Source organism: Equus asinus, chromosome 3 (assembly GCF_041296235.1).
Source record: "Equus asinus isolate D_3611 breed Donkey chromosome 3, EquAss-T2T_v2, whole genome shotgun sequence".
NCBI classification, from domain to species: domain Eukaryota; kingdom Metazoa; phylum Chordata; class Mammalia; order Perissodactyla; family Equidae; genus Equus; species Equus asinus.
In genome coordinates, this window is record NC_091792.1 from 61,876,978 (window position 1) to 61,903,017 (window position 26,040).

General features: G+C 47.7%; 1 protein-coding gene across 1 annotated transcript in view; it reads left to right on the top strand.

Annotated features, from left to right (window-relative positions):
* Positions 1 to 5,598: 5,598 nt before the first annotated feature.
* Positions 5,599 to 26,040, top strand: part of RP1L1 (RP1 like 1) — a 49,731-nt gene continuing 29,289 nt past the window's right edge. The window contains exon 1 of the mRNA XM_014852089.3: positions 5,599 to 5,820. The gene's annotated coding sequence lies outside the window, so the exon portion shown is untranslated. The remainder of the gene's footprint in view (positions 5,821 to 26,040) is intronic.

A 26,040-nucleotide genomic window follows, 5' to 3' on the forward strand; every position in this document is an offset into this window, starting at 1 on the left:
GCCAACCCTCCAGCAGTGGGGCCCTGCAGAGGTGGCCACTGGTGGCCTGGCTGCCTGTAGCTGCGAGGCCCTTCTCTGCAGTGAGGAGAAAGGAAGAGGGCTCCCCTCCCTCCCAGGAGTAGCAAGGAGTGAAGAGGCGGAGGGAGGAGGAGGATCCAGATGACGACAAGAAGACGTTTATCCAACCAGAGCAGCCCTCTCAGATCTGAGGTCAGGGTCTAAGGTGAATTTCCTGTCGTAGCCAATCTGAACCCCACAGGACAGCAGAACGCTGCCTGCTGAGGACGTGAGTAAAGGCAGTCATGGAGATGAACCCGCAACAGGACACCCAGCAACTTCTTTCAAGGGGCTTTTCTATTCTTCTGCAAGAGGCCAAGGGATACTTTAACCCTAGCTCCTACTAGCCTGGTCAGAGGTCTGTTAACAGTGACTCAGGGAAATGGGTGATGGTTTGGAATAGCTCCAGTGAGGACTGGGCCTGACCAGGGAGTGGTAGAAGCATTGAGGGGTAGCACTGGAGGCTCAGTCAGTGTTGAGACCATGAATTTGAAGAAACTTCAGTCCGCAGGAAGGAGTGAATTCCTCCAGAACCTTCCAACCCCTGGAGGTAGACAAGAGGAAGGAGGTGTCTGGACTGATCAATAAAAGAGTTGCTGAGGCAGTGTCCCGTGGGCACTAGGCTGGGGCAGAGTGATCTCAAGACAAGAAGGGGACAAAGAGATCTGAGGAGGATGACTAAGGTCAGCCGAAGGTGAAGAACAGATGTGGTGGGAGGAAGAGAGGAAGAGAGTCAGAGACAGAAGGCCTTGGCCTGAGACCGAGCTCCTGCAGTCTGGGTGATAAGGCCTGGGGGACGGAGAGGGGAGTGAGTTGGTGAGATCGGGTATAAACAAAGGATGTTGAGTCAAGGAGATTTGAAGCCAGATTGTGGGCTGCGTGCCACACAGACGTCGCAGTCTTGGGGAATGGTGGCTGGATGGAAGCGGGAAGGGAGACTCTGCGTTGCCAGGTGCCAGCTCCCCCTGACTGAGGAAGAGAGTGCATGAGTGTGTGAGATGGCAGCAATGCGGCATGGCGGCTGGGGGCCGAGCTCTATGGTGAGCACTTCAAAGAGAGAAGAGACTGCAGAAAGTGAGAAGTGGTGGTCCGGAGGCAGGAGTTTTCCAGAAAACCAGCCCCAGCCCTGGGAATGTATATGTGAGTGGGGATGACACAGTGTTCCCTGAGGGCTGCAGAGGAAGCGATGCGATTAGGAGGGCCAGGCTTCAGTTATAGCAAGGAGGTGGAGGCCACTTTCCATGAAAAATCTGATCATGTAGAGGAGTTTATAATCAGCATTTCAGAGGACCTAGTGCAAAGGCCAGGGCAGTGAAAGCTGAGAAAGAGAGAGTGTGAAAGGGAACACAGAGTGGCATGTGCGATGCCAGGGAGTGGAAGAAGCGTTGCCCAGAGTCTCAGATTTCGTCTGGTTGGGGGATGACAGGAGCAAGGCACAGAGGAGGAGGGACTGTCCAGAGGCTGCAGCAGGCCCAGTCCCAGGTGCTGCTGAAAGCTGCTGAAGCCTGTCCTCAGCGTCTGAAAGGTCAGCAGCAGAATTTACATGCTGGCCCCAGGTCCCAGGAAAGAGCCATGATCCCTCCTCTCCCCTCCTCTCATTGTCCCCTCTCTGCTGCATCCTCAGTTTTTCCCCTTCACTGGCTGTCCCTTCTGTCTTCAGGCACACACAGGCTGTCCCCTCTGGTTGCCATCTTATTTCTTTCCTGCCTTTCACTGGCAAACTTCCCAAGAAATTGTTTGTAGCCGCCATCTCTATTTTCCTACCACGCTCTCAACCACAGTCTGTCTTCTGCCATCATCCCTCTGTGGAAGTGGGTCTCGAAAAGTCCACTAAGACTCTCTGCGCTGCCAGCAAGCAGGGCCCTTCATTTCCCCACCTCTCCTCTCCCTGGTGTCTCAACAGTCTTCTTGGCCGGATTACTGGTCCTTCACTCTGGAAACTCTCTGCTCTTGGTTTTCACAATGCCACACCTTCCTGCTTCCCCATTCCGTTTTGGACACTTCGCTCTGTTTCTTATTCCTTTAATAAGACTGTCCCTTCTGGGGCCTATGCCATTGTCTCTCCAAAAGACCTGACGTAGTGGTTAGGTGTGTGGAGGCTGGTGCCAACCTGCCTGGATCCAAATTCTGGCTCCACCGTATACCAGCCAAATGACCTTGGGAACTTTGGTTAACTTTTCCATGACTCAGTTTCCCCATCCATAAAGTGGCACAATAATAATATCTACCTCATAGAGTTTTTTGTGGAATTTAATAAATTAATATGCATGAAGTTCTAGAACAGTGGCTGCTAGATAATAAGCATAGAGCCTCTCTTCTTTGGTGCTCTCTCCTCTGCTGCTTCAGCTCCAGATAGTGCTGATTTTATAGTCTTTGTCAGACCGTTCCATGGAATTTGTTTCATCTGGGCTGAATTCGTGTTCCAGTGGGTGATTTTGTTGGCTGTCTTTCCTTAACTCTATTTCTCATGTGCTTTTCAGTTTTGGTTTGCAGATTTGAGAGGGAGATTAGGTTTTGTTTGTTTTCTCTCCCTCTCTCTTTGTCACCGCTCCCTGTGTAGTAGTTTTGTGGTTGTTTTCATGTGGTTTCTAGGTCTCCAGTCAGAATCAGTCCCCATAAGGACACTTTTAGAGTTCTTGTTCTACAATGATATTGGGGATTTCCCAGACTCAGTCACCAGTAATGAGGTCCCTCCTCTCTCCACTTATTAGGCCAATCAATGGCTTCTCAACCTCAGCACCACTTCATTGTTTTGGGGGCTATCCTGTACATTGTAGGATGCTTAGCAGCATCTCTGGTCTAACTCACTAGATGCCAGTAGTACTTTCCTTCCAGTTGTGACAACCAAAAATATCTCCAACTTTTGCCACATGTCCCCTAGCAGCAACCCCTGCTCTACCAGTTGAGATCCAGTGTCACAAAGTCATACCCATATGCAGTGGGTCAGCATTACCTTTCATAGCTTCTATTTCTGAGAGGAGTGGGGGTACCCAGCCAGCCTACAGTTTCAGCCCTACTCACTGCCTTGAGTTTTTCTTCTAGTTTGGGGCAATGGAAATGTTTCTGTACATATATATATTTCTTTTTTTTAGTAAACTTAGCTCTAGCTTTTTGGTTTTCATTGTTTTTATTTCATCTCTCATGGCTATGAACTTGGAGTGGAGCAAGCAAATTCACGAATATACCGCCTCATTTAGATCAGAATTTCCTCTCCTTTCTACGCTTTAAGAATGGTGTCCTCCTTTGTGACAACCTTTCCAATCATGGCATTCTTTCTAGTTTTTTGAGCTCTTACAGAACTTACTAAATCTGACACTCTCTTGGTGTGCTCTGCTTTGGGCCAGTCTAGTGGTTGTCAAACTCTGGGACTGACATTTAGATTTTACTTGCTTCTCGCTTGCCTCTACAATTTGGTGTTAGATTATCTGAGATTTCTTTGCATCTTCAATAGTGGCTAAGAAGGCAGCTGGAATATATAGTAGATGTATTAGAAGCATTGAGTGGTGAGTCTCTTATCGACTGACACAAGGGCTTCTGAGGGTCGGGCTCAAAAGTTCTAATTACGCTTTTAGAGCTTTGAGTAATTTAAATAGGCTCTCTGTAGAATAAAGCCTACTTGACCAGGAGACTCACCGAATCATAGACATTTACTCACGGTCATTCTTAGAGGTGGGCAGCTCTAGGTCCAGATTGCCTGGGGCAGTCTTGGGTTACTCCTGTTGTGCCGAAGTAATTGAAAACGTCCTGTTTCACTCCCAAAAGTGTCCCAGTTTGGCTGATAAAATATATGGTCTCTCCCCTTAGAGGTCAGTTGGTTCACTGCCCTCATTTCACAGATGTGGGCATTGAACAGATTACATTTTCCCTTTACTTGCAATGATTTCCCCACATTCCTCTGGGGGAAAAAGAGCTAGTGAAAGTTTTGATTGTCCTTGTGTACTTACGCATATGTTCAATGAGGTCGTATTTATTGGGTACCATGAATGTTGAAGATTTTGTAGATGCTCCATAAGTGTGAACCAACATATACCATCTGAAATTTCTTGCGCTGCCCATGTTCTGCACTTTGCATGAAGAATCTGGATGTCAGCCCATGACTATTGTGTTTGACAATGTTCTAACTTATTAAAATTACTTGGGCAAACCCAGTGTAATGACTAATTTTATGTGTCAACTTGACTGGGCTAAGGGGTGTCTAGATAGCTGGTAAAACATTATTTCTGAGTGTGTTTGTGAGGATGTTTCTGGAAGAGATTAGCATTTGAATTGGTAGACTGAGTAAAGCAGATGGTCCTCACTGCTGTGGGTGAGAATGATCCCATCCTTGAGGACCTGAATAAAACAAAAGTTAGGAGAAGAAAGAATTCGCTCTCTCTGCCTGAGCTAGGACATCCTGCTTCTCTTGCCCTTGGACATCAACCCACCTGGTTCTTGGGCTTTTGGACTCAGACTGGACTTACACCATCAGCTGCCCTGGTTCTCAGACCTTCAGGGCAGGAACGGAACTAGACCACCGGTTCTCCTTGTTCTCCAGCTTACAGATAGCAGATTGTGGGACTTCTCAGCCTCCGTAACTGCATGAACAATCCCTCATAATCTCTTCCTGTATATCTCCATATGTTCTATTGATGTCATTTCTCTGGAAAATCTTGACTACTACATGCAGCTTTCACATACAAAGTGATCTCTGCTCTGTAGCCCACATCCATGCACATCTGATCGTTTGGACGAAATTGCTGTATCTGCCAGCCAGAAGGAAGCCTTGAGTGATTCCGATTGTGGAATTAATCAGTCATATCCATGTTAAACATACATTGGTTAAGTCTTTGCCTCTTGATGGCAACACACTCTCAGACTAGTAGTTTCCACAAAAGGCTGTTTAACCTAATTAATTTCCAGTGAGGAAACCACCAGGCTTCACGTTACATAGTTCATCCTTGCCTCCATGCAACCCTGCACCTAAGCACGGAATATTCTAAGAAAGGAGTTTTCTGCCTTCAGAGAATGGATTTGATAATTCCAGTCTTCAATAGTTCCCCCAAAGCATTGCCAGCATAAAGCCAAAATGATCAATTTGATCTAAAATGAGTAAGGAGGGTCCTCCAAGCGGGAAGCTGGTTATTCAGCACCGGTAGCGACAACAGCCGATGGACAGCTTTATTCGGAGAGGTGGCAACAGGCAGCCACCTTTCCCCCACGGTGTCCCCTACTCAGGACTTGTCTCCGTGGGGCACCCCTGGGGGCGGCGGGGGTGGGGTGCACCCTGCCAGCACAAGCTGCTTGTGGCCCACCCAGGCGGCTGGAATTGGGTGGGAGGCCCTGGTGCTCAGAGGGCTCCCCTGCAAGCCCATGGGGCTGTGTTTAACAGTCTTGAAGAGTGTACCCTTGGGCAGAGGGCCAGGAACAATCTGTAACTCACTAATCTAATTACTGTCTCTGCAGATGGCGTCCCCCACTAATCCTCTCCCAGTTTGTCATAATCCAGCTCTGTTCTGAGGACAGCAGCCGGGTGGCTGGCCTTTGTGCAAATGGGCCGTCTGCTTGAGCACAGGAGGCAGGGCGCCTGCTCTGTGGGGCTGGGGCTCTGGGCTCTTGAGCCAAGGAGAGCAGCCCCAGGACGGCCCAGAGGCGGGCTGTCAGTCCCGCAGCCCCGGGAGGCTGAACCAGCTACGGGGAGAGGGGCAGCATCCACATTGGCCTGACTTCCCTCCACTGGACGTTCCCCTGGGGCTGCAGCCATGCCCTTGTGTTCTCCAGAGGATGGTAAGTCAACACTTGTCTGTGTCCCTTGGACACAGCCAACGGGGAGGCGTTTCAGCCTGAGACTCTGGGGAGGGATGTCTTAAGCAGGATGCTCGTGGTGATGCAAGACTGGGTCCCTTCCCCAAGGCTGCCGGGCTGTTTGGCAGTAGGTCATGTTTAAACACGGTGCTGCTGAGCTTCAGGTTTCTGCTCGTTGATTTATGGCATGTGAATATTATAGCCTGTCTGGTTCTCCCACCTGGACCTGGAGGGTGAGCAATGCAGCTGCTGGAGCCAGAGAGGGAGAAATCCTTCCTGAGGACCCTCCTTGGGCTCCTGGAGTAGGGGGACTGCCCCTCTACTCCTGCAGGGTAAGGATGGCCCGTGAGGGAGTTTGGGGAGCACTTCTGCTTCTCAGAGGATCAAGACTTCTAGAGAAGGCTATAAAGAGCCAGGGCGAACATAGAGAGTGGCAAGGAATGGGGTTGAGGGTCCCTAGGAATTACCCTATTGAATTTTCTCTACTCAGCTTCAAGGTTAGCCTCACTGTGCCCATTTCTACAGAAGAAGGCGAGGTGCCAAGAGATTAAGTCAGGAAAGAACCACAGAGTCACCCCGGGTCTGCCGCAAACCTCCTTCCTCCTCAGTGCTGTTTATGGTCATCCCTGGGTGAGGCAAGTGCTGTCCTGTCCTGGGTTTACCGACAAAGGGACTGAGGCTTGGGGCAGTTGGCTGATTCACAGAGGGCACTTGGCCGGTGAGGGCAGATCTGCGGCCAAGTCCAGTGTAACGTCCCCGTGCCTCTGTTCTGCACCTTCCCACGGGGCCGCAGCCCGCCACCGGTGCACCTCCTCTGAAGGCTGCCTCCATAGAGGAGAAAGCCTGCTCCGTGGAGATGGGGAAGGGGGCAAAAGCCCCTGCCTCCCAGTGGTTTAACCATGGAGGCGGCCCCAGGAGGGCGTCTGGTCTGTCCTGCAGCCCAGAAGTGCACCTCAGACAGAGGAACACCCTCTGCTTTTGGGGCAGCCTCCAGAGAAGTATAGCACACATTGTTCTCTATTTAACCTCTTAGATATGTAAACATCATTCAGAAATCCTCTTATCAGTTGTGGTGACCTCAGACAGGCCTGTACTGCTCCTCTAACCTTGGGGAGAAGAGAACAGCTGGCGGCCATTTTCAGCACTCCACTGCTCAGCGTATGTTTGTGGATGAGTATGGGGGTGTGCATGCCTGCGTGTGGGCGTTTGTGCATGTGTATGTGTGTATGTGTACACGGGTGTTTGTGTGTGTGCACACGCTGGCTGGGGAGACCTGGTGTCATGGAGAGACCACTGGACCAGCAGTCACAAATCTTAGCCCCACTCTGACCGGCTGAGCGGGACCCCTGCTCTCTGAGCCTTGGTCTCCCAGGTGGAGAGCGAGTGGGTTGGACTAAACAAGCCGTCGCTTCTTTCCAGTGTGATAGCCTGTGCATGCAGCGTTCAGCAGCTTCCTCAGCTCCAAGTTAAATAACCCTAGTCCCTATAACCTTTCCCTGTAAAGCACATTTTCCAATCCTTTAATCATCTTGGTTACTTTCCTCTGAACTCCCTCCAAGATACTTATGTCATTGGATCAGTATGTCGTATAAATTAGTCAGTAAATCAATCTGTCAACAATATCGCTTGAGCAATCACCCTGTGGCTTGCAAGAGGTGCTGGGTTGATACAACCCAACCACACGGGAACAAAAAGAGTGTTCACTCTGCCTCAGACCAAGGGTTCATTTGTCCAGCAGTGGCTTGAGGCACTGGGACCGTGTTGGGAGGACATCATTCCTTTTAATGCCATCATCCCCCAAAGATTAGGGCCTTCCTCCAACATCAAGGTCTGAACGTTTTAAGCAAACATTTCAGGCACCTGCTCTGCTCAGAGCACTGTGCTAGGCAGGCACTGTGAGGGTTAAAAAATCAGCGTGATGTGGTCCCTGACCCCTCCCCGTGTTAGATGGGGGCTGGTTTGAAAGCTTTTCTCCCAAATTCAGCATGATAAATAAAGCAAAGTGGCCCAAAGAATTGAGAATTTGGAGAAAACCAGACCTTTATTTGAGTAGTGATTTCACCACTCAATAGCTAGGTGAAACTTGGGCGAGTTATTTAAGCTTTCTGAGCCTTGGGTTCTTTAAGGATAATGTGGTGGCTTAGACCTACCAGGAAAGATTGTCAGAGCTTAGATGACATCACATTTGTAAAGCGTCTGGTGCATAGTAGGCAGTCTGTATGTGTAGTCTCTCTTCTTAGCAACAAATTACAGATGAGTTTCTGAAGAGTCTTTGACTTTTCTAGATGGATCTATGTTGTTGGCCGTTCCACTAGTTGGGGTGCTAAGTTCTGTTAGTCAACTGTGTGATGTGTACAATAGCATCATCTCTGCTTATCAATCCTTAAGTAATTTTCTTCAAGCTTGAAGGACAATCTTTTATTTATAGTACAGCATAGGCTTCATGATTTTACAGTCTTAGATCAACAGCTGTGATCCTAGCTTTTATCCTTAGGGTTGGGGATCCATCTTCTTTTTTAGTTCAGTCTCAGTTTTCCGTGTTAGAAACAGCACTTGGCCCTTGACTGAGACTTCTGGTTGACCTGGAAGCATGACTTCGGATAAGTCACTGAAGAGACAGCTTTGGTGTAAAGCAAATGCTTCTGGAACATGAGTGAGCATCAGAGTCACCTCGGGGGCTCTTAGTAAGACCCAGATTGCTGGGATGCACCGGAGTTTCTGATTCAGGGAGCCTGGGTGTGGCCCAACAATTTGTATTTCTGAAAGTTCCCTGGTGATGCTGAGGCTGCTGGTCCAGCACCTGCATCGTGAGAACCACTGACGCGGCAGCCCTGGAGCTCAGTGGAGCTCGGCCAAGTGAGTTGACCCTTGTGAGCCTACTTCTTTGCTTGTAAACTTTTACCTTACAGATTAGATTTAAAGGTAATAATTGGACAAATTATGATGCACAAAGCTCTTTATAAACTATAAAACACAATTTAGCTATTAATAGCTTAATATTCCCCATTGGCTTTAGCTTACTCACCCATAAAATGGGGATAATAACAGTAATTTATCTAAAGATTAAGTGAGATGACCCATAAAAAAGCACTTTGTAAAATATAAAGAACTATGGAGTCTTGTTCTTAAACTTCCCTAAGCCTCAATTTCCTCATCCATAATATGACAGGATGGCCTATGGGCTCGTCCTGTGTGCCAACCTTGATCATGTGGCAATTCATTACTCTAGACGCAGATAATGCAAGTTTGCATTTAATGCCCTGGCTGATGCTGTTCCATGTCCTCTTGGGCCCCCTGGTCAAATTGCATGTTGGGCCACTATTACCAGTTAGGAGGCTTCTGTCTGCAAGAAACAGAATTCCCAGCTGAAAGTGGCTTTAAGATACGGGCTTCGTCGCCTCATCTAACAAGAAGTCCAGAGTCAGGATGATTTCAGGGTTGATTAATTCAACAACTTGACCAAGTTAAGACTCTGGAATTCTCTTGGCTTTCCCCTCGTGGTTACACGGAGGCTGCAGCAGTGCCAAGCATCACATCCGCATAAGACAATAATCAAAAAGCAGGAAGAGATGAATCCCTGACTTGTATTCCTTTTAATGCATAAAAAAAAAACTTTCTTAGAACCTTCTTATTGGCCAGGGTTGTATCACATGCCCTATAACAAAGAAAATCGAATTACATGATTGGCTTAGAATAGTCAATATTCAACCCCTGTGGCTGGGAAAAGGCCCATGAAACACATGGTCACTCAATCAGGTCTCTGTCAGCAAGTGAGAAAGTGGGGTGGGACTGGCTGTGGGGAGGCAGCCAGCAGTGTCTGCCACACTTCACCATCTCCTCCCAATAAGACTCACGTCCGCAAGGGCTGTGCTTGCACATCTACCACACAACCTTGTGAGACCTTCCGGTACTTGGGAGCATGGCTAGAATGGGCCCCCAGCAGAATCTTGATAAGCTGTTTAAAAAGGTGTTTTTGAACCTTCACAAGAGAAACTGAGCTGTGGGAGCCAGGTGCAGCCATTCAGCCCCCCGGCCTGGCAGGGCGGGTTCCTGGTCTAAAGGGTCAGAGCGAGTCAACAGCCTGGTGGACTCAGAGGCCACACAGGGTCTTTCCCAGGCAAAGTGCTTGACCCTGAGGAGTCCTGTCTCAGTGTCACTGCTGTGTGCGGTGTTTCCTCTGGATCTAATGTAGTGCTAGTACTGGATCAGGTGCCCGACAGACACCTAAGGACTTCTTTCTTGAGAAAGAAGCTCTAACTGCCATAATGGAAGTTGTTTGGGCAGCAGCGGGCATGCGAGAGTGAAGGAAGCTTTTATGGTGGGATAGGTTTTGCCGTATTCTAAGAAAGTCGTGTCTGGGGGTTACCACAATCTCATTCTTCCTCCTTGGTAAGAGCTGTGTGAACTTACAGGAGTGGTGGATTCGGCGGTTTTCTATGGGAAGGAAGTGGAAGACCCACACCAGGTTTTTATTCTAAGGAGCAGGCTCCTGTCTGGGCTCAGGGATGGTCCCGCAGCTCTGAAAGGAAGCAGGGCTAGAAGGGGACCTGATGGCTGTAGCTCGACTGCCCTGGCCCCTCCTGCCTGCTGGGCAGATGTCCTTGGCTCTGAAGCCCCCTCCTAGCACCTATTAAGTGTTGTGGAAAGCTGTGATGTTGAGACCTTGGGGGTGTCCCTAGGGGAGGTACATGCAGGATGGAAAAGGATAAACGCTGAGAAGGTGGAAAATTGTGTCTGATTTCCCTGTGTGTTTGGTGACTGTCCAAACTCAGCAGAAGTGATTTATCTAAATGCGGTCCTAGCTGAGTCTCACACCTAGTGCAAGAGTCAGAGAATGGCAAAGCCAAACGGACATTCTTTCTCTCCTCTTCGAAGCTTCCATTTTACTGGCAAAGATGTGAAGTCCTTTTCAAAGGAAGTGAAGAACCCAGGGCTTGGACGTCGGGGTTCCAGGCCTGTCCCACCATTTCTTGTGATACTTGCTTTAAAAACTTGGAAACGCGCATCAGAGCGGAGCAGGAGCGGGCTGCTGTGACTGCTGGATTTCAGAGCTGTGCATCTCAAACCTGTTTGTGTGTCAGATCTGCCTTGGGCGCTTAAAAGATGCAGCACCTCTGGGAGGGGGCCTGGGAATCTACACTGAAAAACAAGAGTAGCATTAGGGTGGCTACTATCAAAAACATAGAAAATAACAAAGGTTGTTTAGGATGTGAAGAAATTGGAACCCTTGTGCGCTGTTGGCACAAATGCAAAATGGTGCAGCCACTATGGAAAACAGTATGGCGGTTCCACAAAAAATGAAACATAGGATTATCACATGGTCCAGCAATTCCACTTCTAAGTATATGCCCCAAAGAATTGAAAGTAGGGTCTCAAACAGATATTTGTGCCCCAATGTTCATAGCAGCATTATTCACAATAACCAAAAGGTGCAAGTACCTCAAGTGTCTATTGATGGATGAATGGATAAAGAAAACATGGTATATAGACATACAAGGAAACTGTGACACATGCCACAACATGGGTGAACCTTGGGGGCATTATGCTCAGTGCAATAAACTAGTCACAAAAAGACGAATACTGTATGATTTTACTTAAATGAGGTAACTAGAGTAGTCAAGTTCATAGAGGGAGAAAGTAGAACAGTGGTTGCCAAGGGTTGGGTTGCGGGGCAGGTGGACCAGGGAGTTAGGGTTTAATGGGGACAAAATTTCAGTTTTGCAAGATGAAGAGTTTTGGGGATGGATGGTAGTGAGCATAGCACAACGATGTAAAATGTGCATTTAAAAATGGTTAAGATGGTAAATTTTACATTATGTGCACCTTACCACAATTGAAAAAAAAACAATAAAAGCACCTTCTCAGTTGTCACAAATTGGTTTCTCCAGGAAGCAGACTCTGAGAGGGAGGTTAAGGTGCCGAGGTTTATTAGGGGGTGCCCTTGGGACCAAACCCCATGGAGGGGAGAGAAAGAAGCCCAGCTGACAGAGGGAGAAGCCAGCCTGCCATGTAGTTTCAGTGGAGCCTCAACCAATTTTCCAATGAGTTCTGTGGGCCGGACGGCTCTTTACTGCTGTCCCAACTTGGGGTGAGATGACCAGGCCTTTGGAGCCAGGCAGGGATCCATCACTGGATGGGTGCTGCCTTGCCAGGGGTGTGGCCTTGAGCAAGGCTGTCTTCTGCTGAAGCCATCCCTAACAGGGCTGTCCTCTGAGAAAAATGGATGCAAAGTGCCTAAGAGCACGAGCACGTAAGAGGCCTTCCATACCCATCCCTCTGTCTCCACGATGATCTTCCCAGTGCTCTCCAAGGAAAGCAGCATGTCCTTGTTTGGTAGGTAAGGCACTGAGCAGTCAGGTCGCTTGCCTAGTCACATAGCTAGTAAGTTGCTGAGCTGGTTTAGAACGTTAATTTTCCTGTCTGAGTCCAGGGCTCTGTCCATGCCTGCCACCCTTAGGTGCCAGCAACAGAGGCTGTGCCTTGGGCCCTGGACATTAGAGGGGTGGCTCTGGCCTCCTCACCTACACCCCTTCTTAGAGAATGAGGAGTACCAGAGGGACAAGGGGATGTGCCCCACCAGGAGCACATATCCTTCCCTCCCTTCTTGACCACACACAGGGGATCTGGAATTCTCTGGAAGCTTCTAGGGCCTGCATCACCTCTTCTTGGGGTCCATCCTCCAAAGGGCCCTGGTAAGGTATGAGAAATCCTACAATGGCTCATAAATGAAAGATAAGGTCTTAATATAGCACACAAGGCACCTAGCCTTTCAGAAACCAGCACTGGTGCCCACGCCTCTGGACTCCTCAGCTGCTGCCTGCCTCTAGGCAATTTAAATCTCCGAGCCCCCATTTTCTCCACCATAAAATGGAGGGGATACCAGTGGGTCTTGCAGGGTGTGTGGGGATTAGGCTGGCAGGGTAGGTGTCGGCGAACAGACACTGCTATTGAGACCGTCATCACAGCAGGCTCTCTCAGCAACCTCGCTGGGTCTGATGCCCATCAGTGCTGCTCCCATAGCACGGTCTGCTTTTCCTGACACGGCCTGGTCCTCGCCTGCCTCCCAGAATAGACTCTAAGCTCCGAGGTTCAGGGATGGGTTCTGTTGTGCTCTCTGCGGCAGCCCCAGAGCTGGACATGGAGCTCAGTCTATATCTGCTGAGTGAAGGGAGGAAGACGGGACAGGGCAGCCCACAGGTGTTGAAGGAACAAGGCTTTCTGAATGAGACAAAGGACAAGCAGGAGCGGGGAGAAAGCCATTGTCAGCAAGTGCCTCCCGTATCCACAGTGCGGAATCTGAGTTCACTGGTGGCCGATGGATGAACGTGTCCTCCGCCTGGCCTGGTTGTGACTTGGGGACTGCACTCCCTCGCGTGACGAGAAAGAGCCTGTGGGTTATGTCTCCAAGCATCTCCAGAGCCCATCATTTACTGGTGTCCCATTCCACAGCTGGGAACGTGGAGCCCCAATAAGCAGAAGCCAAAGGCTCGAGGTCACAGGACTGCTTTGCTCCCCGGAGGCTGTCTTTCCCAGCAGAATGTGCCCATCCCGGAATGCGTTCGCAGTCATTCTCCCACCTGGCTGGGCTTCAGAATCACCTGCAGCGACGGCTCATACCCGTTCCCACCCTCAGAGGTTGGATTCAGTTCTATGCAGTCGTGTTTGGAAAATCTGTGACTTCAGCCAAAACCTCTGGTGGTTTGGCTGTATGTGGTGTTGAACCACCGGTTTGGACGAGATCTTTACAGAAATTAATTTAAGATTTTATTTTTTCTATTTGTTTGTTTCCTCCTTCCCACAGAATCTGAAGCATTACAGAAATCCAAGAGAGTACCGTGTGGGGTCACTCAATGTTATGTCAAACAACGTTAAAATAAGCAGTCACTGGTACAAAAATTGGTCACACTGGTTGTTAGTGTCATAAACGAAATAACTGCTTGGCTGAATTTTTCACCTTTATTGGCGATAACAGCCCCTATACTTATGCAGAATTGGGAAGAAGTGTTTCTCATCCCTGGCTACCCACTAGAATCCCACAGGGAATGTTAGGAAAGTGCCAGTTCAGTCGGGATCTCTGAGGAGTCCTCTAGTGGATTCCAACATGCAGCCAGGTTTGAGAACTGCTGCCACGGCCTCGCCAGAGCTCCCTGAGTCACCAGCCTCATGGCATCCTCAGAGAAGCCTGTGAAGTAGGCAGGGATTTTGTTTTTATTTTATTGATGAAAAAGGTTGAAGAGGCTGAGGCCCAGAGAAGTAAATGGCCCAAAAACTAGAGAGGGAAGAGGCTGGCTTCATGTCTCTGTCCACGGATGTCTTAACAGCACCTTGACTCAGTCAATTCACAGTTCCCTGCAGAGTTGAGAGCAGGGCTGAATCAGACCTGTGCGGCCTCGTGTGCACCTTCAAAGGGCAGAGGTGGGACAGGGATGGACGGCCATGGGCTGCCCTACTCTGGAAGGTGCAATTCAGGAGCACCACCGGCTTCCGGTGGAACCACAGACTTTCAGGGTGGACTGCTTCTTTAGGAGCCACCTTGTCTAGCCTCCTCACTATTTTGGAGAAGAAATCAGAGGTCCTGAGATGTGGTGTGAAATCCCTGAGTCCCCACTGCCCCAGTGAGACAGCATCTGGGTCTCCAGGCCCCAGTCCTGAGCGCTCCCTGTGATGCCAGGTGCCAGTCCTTGAATGGATCTTGGGGCATCTGGGAAAAGAGGGCCAGGGAGCAGACGCAAGCTGTCCCATAGGGCAGAATTGAGCTGGAGGCACTCAGGACCCAACAGGGCCTCCTTCCATCTCAAACCAGTCCCTGGCAACATACCCCCTTGTTGACAGATGCTGGGAGGTTCTGCCACCCTCCCTGACTGCATCCCAATCTGCTTCCACCCACCCCTGGCCATGTTTGCCAGAATGACACAGACTGCACCCAGTTTTATTGCTCTGGTCTTGTAAATCAGTTTCTTGTAACAATCCAGTTGCTTCTAGTCTCTGAATTTCCGTGGATCTATCAACACGTTCCTGAAACCGAAGGCTCTGCCATACACCATCACCTGCCCCGGTAAGAGGGAGCTGGCAAGCCCCCCCCCACCCCCGGCGAGGAAGGAGGGTTTTTCCAGCGCCCACATGAGGTTGTTGGCTGAAGCAGGGTCTTCTCTTTCCTGGTACAGGGATTAGCTTTCCTTCCCCTGGCAAGAAAGACCACATTCCAGCTTTTTCCAGGCTCTTTGTTACCTGGCAAAAGAGACAGATGGGAAGACATTGTCGCTTTTTTCCAAGACATTAATATAAATGCTTTCCTCTCCTTTCTGAGAAGCTGAGAATGTGTCTCTCTGATCCCCAAGTGTCACTGATCCCAAGTGTTGGAGGCAGCTCAGAGTGGATTGGCCATCCTGTGGAAGAAGTCAGATTAGGAGAGACCAGAAGAAGGGAAGAACTCATCTTGAGTGCCTACCATGTGCCGGGCATCTTCAAATACAGGCTCTTCTTATAGAATGGGGGGTAGTTTTTATTTTCTTTTGCAGATGATGAAACTGAGGGTTGGAGTACTAGTTAACTTACCCCAAATTACATAACTAGTAAGTGGGGAAAAAACAAAATTTGACTGGGCCTGTGCAACTCTGAGCTTCACTGTGCCTTGTTTGAAGCTCCACACTAAAAAAAAATTGAGAAAAATAACTTCCCTCATCTTCTTCTTAAAAATGATTTTTTTGGACTTTTTAAAAGTTGATCATCCTTTTGCTAGAGCAGATGTTCTGCTCGTGCCTCCTAAAAGTGTCTTGCTTTCTTCTTGTCTTCACTTACGTTCCTGAGCACGGAGCTCAGGAGACCCTGAGCGCGTAGACCTGGGCAGCCTGGGGCACATCTCAGCGTGCTGCCAGGGTCAAAGAAACACCGTTCTGATATTCAAAACAGTTTTTAAGAGCCAAGCCTTTATTGAAACCTCCCTAAAATGCTCCACAAGTCTAACTTCACAGCAGAACAGCCAACAGAGCTTCTTCATCAAACTTTTCTCCCAGATTTTCTTAGAAGCTTCTCAAAAATTTTTCTCTCTGGATCTTAGCCAGTACTATTCATTATTCTCTCCTCTTTTCCATCATTTTCAACTTCCCAGCTATTTTTGTTTTTCTTAAGTTTCCTGAGACCCTTCTAACGTAAAGGAACCAAGGCCTTCTCTGCTCCTTTAATTCTGCAGACTTACTCATTGCCCCTTAAGCACAACTAAATCCCAGACCAGCAATGGCCTTTCGTGTGTGAAGGGTGGGGACGGTTGGGATAGGGCAGAGAGAGATGAGGCAGAGAGAAATACGGTGAATTAGATGGTAATCAATCAACATTAGATTTGACTGCAGGTAATGGAAATTCAAATTTCAGTGGCTCACATGAGAAACTCAGAGGTAGTCCAGGGCTGGTAAGGTGTCTCCATGGCCATTGGCATCAAAGCTCCTTCTATCTTTTATCCTTAGTACTGAATTCCACTGTGGTGGCAAAATGGTGTCTGTAGCTCCAGCCATTGTGTATGTGTTCCAGGCATCTGTAAGGAGAAAAGAACAAGGGGAAAAGGGTTTAGCATATCTTGAAGGAGGTTTCCTAGAAGCCTTTCAAATGAGTTCTACTTAAAACTCATTGGTCATCCCCCATCAAAAAAGAATTTGGGAAATGTAGTTTTCTTAACTGGATATTTTGCAGCCCCCAGTGTATAGGACTTCTGTGAGTAAGAGAAAAAGGGAGAATGGATATTAGTAGTCTTTGCTGCACATGGTAATAACTTTATCTGTCATTCTTGGGACTTTTTAAAAAAAAATCCTTTTAAAAAAATTAAACATTCCATTTCGAGATACATCATTGTAGATTTATATGCAGGTATAAGAAATAATACAGAGAGATTTCCTGTACCCTTTACTCCATTCCCACTGGGGGAAATGGAGTAAAACTATATATAAAACTATAGTAGTAGCTTTATAGTATAAAACTATAGTAGAGTATCACAACCAAGATATTGACGTTGACATTGATGCAGTCAACATACTGGACATTTCTATCACCAGAAGCATCCCTCATTTTGCCCTTTTATAGCCACACCCACCTCTCTCCTTAACCCTGGCAACCATTCATCTGCTCTCCATTTCTATAATTTTGTCATTTCAAGAATGTTATATGAATGGAATCATGGAGTATACAACATTTTGCCTCACAATTTATTGTGTGACTCAGTAGTTTTTTCCTTTTTATTGTTGAGTAGTATTCCACTCTGTGGATGTACCTTGGTTTGTTTAAGCATTCAATCATTGAAGGACATCTGGGTTGTTTCCAGTCTTTGGCCATTACAAATACAGCTGCTCTGAACACTTGTGCACAGGTTTTTGTGTGAACCTAAGTTTTCACTTCTCTGGGATAAACGTCCAGTAGCACAACTGCTGAGTCGTATGATAGTTGCATGTTTAGTTTTATAGGAAATTGCCAAACTGTTTTCCAAAGTGGCTGTACCATTTTATATTCCCACCAACAACATCCATTCCTTCTCTGCCTCCTCACCAGCATTTGACCGGGTCACTATTTTTCATTTTAGCCATTCTGGTAAGTAAAGATATCTTGTGATTCTACTTTGCGTTTCCCAGTGGCTAATGATGTTGAACATCCTTTCACGTGCTTCTCTGCCATCCATACTTCCTCCTTGATGAAGTGTCTGCTCGCGTCTTTTGCCCATTTTCTAATCCGATTCTGTGTTGCCTATTGAGTCTTGAGAGTTCTTTATATATTGTAGATACCAATTCTTTGTTGGATAGGTGGCTTGTAAATATTTTCTCCCACTCTGCATCTTCTCTTTTCATCCTCTTACAGGGTCTTTTGCTGAAGAAAAGTTTTAGATTTTGATAAGGTCCAATTTAATCAATTTTTCTTTATCTGGATCGTGAGTTTGAGTCTAAGAACTTTCTTCAAGCCCTAGATCCTGACGATTTTCTCCCATATTTTTTTCCTGAACATTTTATTGTTTTATGTTCTACATTAAATCTGTGATTCATTTCGACTTAATTTTTGTATAAGATATGAGGTTTAGGTTAAGATTATATCTTTTTTGACTGCAGATGTCCAATTGCTCCAGCACCATTTTTTGAAAGCTATCCTTTCTCATTGTGCATCTTTGTCAAAATCAGTTGAACCTATTTCTGTAAGTCTATTTTTGGGTTCTCTACTCTGTTCCACTCATCTATGTGTCTATATCGCCAACAATAACTTTTGGGGCTTTTAAAAGAAAATTATTTTTTCCATTCAGAGTAATATATTACATTACAGATTATTGAAAATATATAAAAAAGCTTGTTTTTAAATTACCTGTAGGTACCATCATCTAAAAACACAATCATAAACATTTGGGAATGTCTTCTCCACACAACTTTTAAAAATGTGTGTTTTTATTTTTGTTGGTCTTATGTTTATGTTATGTGTTAGTGTGGACAGGCTGGGTTATGTTGCAGTGACAAATCTCAGTGGCTTAATCAATGCAAGTTTATTCTCCTTACACAGGATCGTTGTCAATCCAGGCAACTCTCTGGCGCTATTTTCCTATAAGTGCTGACTCAGGGATCCAAGCTGCTTTAATTGGCTCTGTTATTCCAACGTGAGGCCTCCATATTCACTGCCCAGCGTAGTAATGACATGCGTCATGTCTGTTCACATGTCATTAGCAAGAGCTGGTACAGGGCCCACCTAACTACAAGGGACTGAAGGTGTGGTTATACACTAGGAAAGGGGAATATAACACAGGATTTGGTGAGCCATGGCATTGCATCTGCTACATATTGCATGAAAAATGCTGTATTTTATTTTATAGGTTAACGTTATAGCACAATCTCTTTCCTACTTACAAATTCTTCAAAAAACTTTTAGAATGATTTACAGCATAGAAAAAATTTTGGTATTTTATGGAGTAAAACTTTTGTTGCCTGGAAAGCTGATCTGTGTAAAATGGCTCCTTCTCTAAGTGTGAGATCTCCAAGGCCTCAGTTTCAGAACGGAATCATGGCTAAGACAAAAGGGACAGAATTAGGCATTTGGATCATGCAGCTTTAGTCCCTGGGCCGATCTAAGGCTCCTGTCAATCCTTCTCTCAAGTCTTCCAGTTTCCACACTTTCTTCTCGATGGCTGGTATCATTCCAAGCTAGCTCTGTTTTTTGTTTTGTTTTTAGCTAAAGACAAATAACAAAAAACCTGACTATTCAAAACCCTTTAATAAACACATCCCATGCAGCATTCTGCCAACACCGTTCTCTCTAAGGAGGGAAATGCCACAGGGCCTTTGCCTATGTTGTTCTTTCTACTTGAAATGCTTTTCACTCCATCCTTGCCAAATGACATTCATCTTTCAGATGTGTTGTGTGGGGATATCTTGATGCATTGGTAGTCTGACTACAGTTCAACCAAGCTTTCCCTGGGGTCGTGAAACAGAAAGGCTCACAAGATGCTCAAATTGCATGGTTTATTAAATAAATTGGAAACATCAGCAAGAAGCAAAGGGAAAAATGTGGGACAAGTTAAGACCTGTAGGATAGAACTGTGCTACCTGAATCCCTGGTTATACAATGTCCGTGTCTCCTCTCTCTCTCTCTCTCTCTCTCGCTCTCTCTCTCTCCCTTTGCTGCATCACCCTTCCTGCTGATGATAGGGTTACAAGGACCAGAAATGATGGTGAGCCGAGGGCCTCAGTAGAAGCAATGAGTGCTTACTCTGTCAGAGAACGGAGGCAAGACCGTTCAGCCCCAGCTGCCCAGCTGTAGCTCCCCCATTAATCTGTTGAACAGGTAATTGTTTTTATTGAAATCTTTCTCTCTGAACCCCCTTATTTGTCCTCAGCTTTGGTTTCAATTATTCCAACCCTCAAACAATTTGAGTAGAAATTTTTAATCTAATTTTGTAAGGAAAAAAACCGAGGGAACGAATTATTGCAATGCTTCCTTCAATTTTTTTTTCCCGCATGGAACTGTCTCAAATTCCTCTTTAAGTCTGCAGTATCCCTGAGAAGTTTCCATTTCATCCTTCCATCGTACTTTTATCACCAAGGCTAACCAAACTGATTTACGATTCGGTAAGTCCTTGGTGAGAATCACAAGTACCTGTGGCTAAATGAAAATGGATTTGATTGGGTGTTTAATTAGCATAGGCAAGCTTAGCCAATATTTTTGTGTTCGCATGTGTAATTGGCATAAGCCATACCTGAAACTAACAAAATATTACAAAGCAGGTATTTTCCAATTGTTTTTTCCTAAGGTGGACTTAGAGCATGTTCCCCAGGCCTATGTCTGTATCGCCTAAGCTGCTCTGGCTTTTCAGGCCACCAGCTCCAGGAGTGGGTGCCATTGGCTGCTCTTGCTCTAAAGGGGACCCGGTCCTGGGGTTGCAGACAGGTGGGTGGGGCCATCCTAAGAATTCATTCCTTATCAGGAGGATACAGAGTCCTGAAAATCCCCCCACCCCCGGAGCTTGTATTTCCTTTTGGATCTCTGAGCATCTTTTGATCTTGAAACTAATCCACTTTTCCTCTCTCTCTTCCTATTTCCCCCCTCTCTTTCCCCTCCTGTCTCAACCAACTTAGGGAAATAAGCGCCAAGGTGGGAGATAAGTTACCACAAATAACAGCTAGATTAACTATTTCCTTGCAGGAAAGCTCAGCTGAGTTGTCATTAACTAGAGCATGTGGCATACATCAAGCGGGCTTGCTGACTAAAACAGTTCTTTGGACTGTATTTTTTATTGATATGTTTATTCCTCCATTTAATACCAAAAAAACCTACAAAAGTCTTCTGGTCCCCACATAACATCACACACAGTAAGTGCTCCTTAAATTTATCACCTGATTGGCTTGATTTCAGTGCATTAAGGACATTCTGAAGGAGATGGTGGGCTCTCCTCAGGGCAAGAGGGCCCTGTCACTCGGGGGATCCTGTGACAAGCCTGGAGGGTTGGGGAATGCGAAGCTGATGCCTCCGACTGTGCGAGAACTGAATGTGGGTTTAGAAGCTGACCCAGAACATTCTGCTCTCTCCTCACTTGTTCTGTGGGCCCTGAGCAGCCCTTTCTCCTCTCTGGGCCTCATGATCTTTTGCTTTAAATGCTCTACCTGTCTGTCTTCCTCACAAGGCTGCTGCAAGGATCAGCTGAAAGTGGGGGAAAGTGCTTTGTAAAGAGCTTCCCCAAATAGGGCCTTTTGTCACCGCCGCAGGTCCCCAGGCAGGGCTAGCTTGGGAGCTGTCTCAAGGATCAGGAGCGGCTGACCTGTGCTCTGTTCACTCTGTTCTGTCTGGGTGTGTGGCAGCTTCCCGAGGGGCATCTGCACCCAAGCAGCCTCGGTGACGGCGGGAGAGGACCTGTTGGTTCTGACCTGCTGTGGGCATCAGGCCCGGCTTTGAATTACCTAATCCCCATTAAGAGCATTTCTGATTGCTTGACCGCTGACCTCCTGCAGCTGGATTATCAGATGTGGCTTTGGGGAATAGGCTTGTTTATAATGCTGGAGACAAAGGGAGGAAACGCAGAGCAGTTAAAACAACAGTCCTTCCTGTTGCCCCAGCGCCTTTTATCCAAGGAGGTCATTACGAAGCAGGCTCCTCGGGGCTGGCAGGGCCCTGAGATGTGGTTCCATGGGGAAGGGGAAGAAGGAAGGCATTGACCGTGCAGGAAGGGCACAGGTAATCCCACCGCAGCCCTGCAGGGCACGTGTTGATGTCTCCACTTTACACAAGAGCAGTGACCGGGCTCAGACAGGTTCATTCATTAGTCCCAGTTCAAGGCTTTATGGCTGCCAAAGGGTGGCACTGAGACTTTGAGGGGGTCTGGCTGACTCCAAACTTGCTGCTCTTCCCTTTGCCTCATGTTGCCATCTTCATGCTGAACAAAGCAGGCCTTAACCTACCCGGAATGTCCCTAGCACCCCCCTTCAAGGTCCAGACATGAGGCATCCCAGAGCCTTTGTTACAGACTCAGAAAGGCCCAGAGAGGTGGAGCAACTCGTCCACACCCACAAACTCACTCAACACCAAACCTGGCAGAAGGCAGGTCATCCACAGAGAGTTGTTGAGTAAATGATGGGATTAGTGGCAGAGCTGGACATGAGCCCAAGCACCCTCTCACAGTCTAGCTCTCTCAGCCTATGCCAGCCTCTTCAGTGGGAATGGTTTGGCCACAGGTCAATGTGGTGGCCAGACCTGGGGGATCATCTTGTGCCTGCTGCCTCCAACCATTCCACCCACAGGCCTCCGGCTGATCCTGAGTCCCCACTATTCATGCTCTTCAGGTAACTACCATTTATTTTGAAGTAGTTCCAAACCTATGAAGAGTTGCAAGAATAGTACAAAGTGGTCCCACATCCTCCACCATCTCCGCAAGCACCCATCACCCTCACCTACCGCTTCTTGACCAACAGCTCTGTGCCAGGAGGGGAAGGGAAGAGGACAGTGGAGGAGATGGGAAACTCTTAGTGTTGTTTAAATCAAAGGTTTTTCCCTTTCTCAGTTGCATAGTTGCCCAGAGAGTAGCATATTAAAGAACTCTGTCCTGAGAAGTCTTAATCCTAGATAGTGCCCAGGACTTAGTAAATGTCAGTAGGTGATTGTGGCATGAATTGGTCTCATATGGTAACATGATTTTTATTAGTTATGTTCCTTTAGGACACTCAAGAGAGAACAGAGAGAACGTGAGGCATGGGGTCTTTGGGATGGGTTGAGGGTAACAAGGCATGGAAGGGTGAAGAGAACAAGAGGTTAATGTGAGGGAGTTGCTGGATGCCTGGAAGGGCCTCCTCTTGGAGGATGTAACGGAATCACGGGCCTCTGAGGCTCAGGGGTCACTTAGAAAGCACCGGGGCCTCCATCTCCTCCCCAACTTTCCCAGTGATGCAAAGTGTCTTCCTCAAGGACGAGCATTGGTCCTGGCAGAATTTGGATGAAGACCTAGTCTTCTGACTCCCCTAGTTCAGGTGCTTTGTGCATTTATTATTATTGGCCCATGCTAATGTAGCAAAGAGGAGACAAAAAGCTCACAAACACTCTACACACTTTCACCCAAGCATGGCAATAAAAAAGTGACTAAGAGGGCTCCACAGTACCTAGTGCCTGGGTGGATGAATTCCTGAGGGAGGTGGGCCCCTAATTCCTGGGGAAGAGGGTCCCAAGGTGACTGGAGAGGCTATGCCTATTGGTGTCCCTTGAGAATGGGGACTCTCAGTTGGGGTTGGGTGGGCTCATGCCAAGTAGAAGAGCCATAATGCCAGGTGGGGTGGGGGTCCTTAACCTGGTGGATTCTATGTGGGGGCTCCAGTAATGCTAGAAGTAGCAGCCACTGCAGCAGCTGCCACCATGCCTGTAGATTTGATGCCTTTTGGGATGTCTCCCAACCCCTTGGATGACCTTCTAATCCAGCAAGAGCCCAGAGACTTGATACTCTTCTGCCAGCTGCTCTGCCAAACCCAGAACCTCCTTCAGCTCCAGCACGTGGTACCTGAGCAATTCCAATGACTGTGGGGGTAGCCCTGGACAGTCGTGAGAACCAAGTTCTCCCCATGCAGCAACACCAAACCCAACACCCTCCTTCTATGCTTTCTTTGATTTGATCTTCCTCAACTTGTCACAATCACAGAGGATCAGTTCATATGCTTGTGGAAGCCTCAAAGATGCCAATGAAGATGGGGTCGTCCTGTAGAGTGCATCTTGTCCTGTGGTCTGTGTGCTGAGCATCTTGCTGCTCTTGCCCACAGCCATGGTTGCTGCTCCTTCTTGGATCCCAAGAGAGCAGGATGTATTCTGAACTGTTTGCAGAAGAGAGGGGTAGATACGTGGTTGAGCTCATGTAGGAGATGAGTGAGTGAGGTGCTGTCAGAGAGGAGCCAAGGACACCTTCCCCCCTCGATAGATGTTCTACAACAGGAGTACTCCACACCATTTCCCGTGCCCATCCTCTCTTCCTGCTCAGACAGCTATGGTGTGGTCCAGTCTGACCCTCTGAGCCCTGTCTGCTCTGCTTCAGGAGCCTGAGGCTGTCTCAGGCCTGCAGTTGGGGAGCAGGGTGGATTTGGGAGCCTGGTCAGGCCCTCAGCCACCCTTCTTCACAGGCCAAGAGAGGGCAAGGTTTCTAGAGCCATGAAGCCTGGGTTCCCCTCATATCCGTTAATCAGTTTTCTCATCTGAAAAAGCGTCGGGAGGGTGGAAAGGGATATTAGTTCTTGTATCCCTCATGGGACTATGTGGGGATTTAACATGAAAATGCCTCGTAAACGGTGATGCACCATGAATTAGTGGTTACTGAAGTTCACAAGGTCTTGGTGTAGATCTGAAGAACTTTTCAGAGTAACTTGGGTCACAGTCCACAGGTTTGGAGCTCTGGTGCTCTAGGCTGACACCAGGTTCAGGAAGAATAAAAAAGACGACACTTTACTTCTTTCTCAGGACTGTGGGGTCCTCTGGACAGGCTTACGACTCGCCCGGCACGTAGAAGCGTGGTGGGGAGTGTTTACGGAGCTGAAATACACTCAAGGTCCCAGGGACGTGACTGGCGCCCCTGCCCAGGATTTCCTTTGGCTGGAAGCTGATCTTATTTGGGGTGTTTGGCTTGTTAAATCTCCGACTGCCCCTCCAGATCTATTCTTAGTCCTTTGACCTAGGAGTTTGACTTCTATAGATTGCCTCATGGGCTCCCGTGCCCTCTGGCTTTGGGCTGGGTTTGGCCAATGGGAGGCAGCAGCAGGAGATCAGGGGGTGAGAGGAGAGAGGGTGGGGTATTTGTTTCCCCATCCTCTGCCAGGCCATAACTCTGGCAATGTCTGCGTTCCTCTATTCAAGGCCATTGGGTGGCTGGCTGGTCCATAGCTTCAGCTCTCACTGGTCCAGCAATGCTAATTCTTCCCCTCATCCCTTCAGGCACAGGAGCAGTCACAGCTTTCCGCTGCTGCTATCTCTTTGGCACATCTCTGTTCCTTGTTGGACACAGAGTGTTGGACACTCTACCCGTGTTTCTTCCCTAAACTCTCTTCAGTTAGCCCTTTGACTGTGCCCTGTGTTTCCCACAGGGACCCTGAATGACATAGGTGGGTACCAGCAGATGCTGACCTTCGCTCTCAGGGCAACTCCTTGGATACAGTGGCTCCAGGCCCTGAGCTTCTGCAGGGGCCAGCATAACAGACAAGGGAGGGCAGTGGCTGGGATACCACTCATTGTACATTACAGTCTCAGCTCAAGGAGGAGTGAGTAGCGACTGATGGCTCTGATGGATGGGCTGAGCAGTTTCAAAGGGTAAGTCATTCTTGACTCTGAATAGTGTCAGAACCATGAGAGGATCCTTAAGTGTGTTTAAATCCTGACATTGACCTAAGTATCCTATATCAGGTCAACCTCATAGTGAGAATCTCATGGCCACTCTGTCCGAATGTTCATCCATTTACTATGCAGGCACTCTGCGAACATTTCCTGAACACTACAATGTGCTCTTCACTGTGCTATGCGCCGGGGACCCCAAAATAAATGGCCAAGTTCTCACCCCCAGACCATCTCCTACTATAGTGGGAGCAATAAGCTGTGACACACATGACAATTATGAGTCAGCATGGGAATGAGACAGGAAGAGGTAAAGTGCTGTCAGAGTTCAGGGGAGAAAGAGAGAATCAGGATGAGACAGGGCCTCCCCTCCCCTGAATTTTGGGTGGAGATGACCGCATAAATCAATAAATCAGATTGTATAGCCAGGAGCTGATTGTTTGCCAATGAGCTAAACCAAAAAGGAGACTTAATCTTTATTGATGTCCTACTATGTGCTGGGTGCTCTGTAACCATCAGCTCAAAGCTCCCGGTAAATACTTTTATCCCCACTGTTCAGGGAAGGAAACAACTTTGAAGATTGGATGGTTTCCAGCGAGCTCCAGATTCAAGGTCTATCTCTCCACTGTCTCTTATACATTCATACATTACAGACAAACTTCTTCCATCCATTTCCCCTGGGGAGAAAAGGCTGAAGCGGAATGTTCTGTCTCCATCCCAATGAAGGACCACAGAGTAGAGTGCTAGCGGGTTGTGACTAAACCTGAGCAGGGGAAACAGGGATTTCCCACCACTCTCACATCCTAGGGTTGCCCTGGGTTATTTTACGTCATTTGTTAGAACCAGTGTCTGATGGTAAACTTTATGTGTCAGCTTGACTGGGCTAAGGGGTGCCCAGAGAGCTGGTAA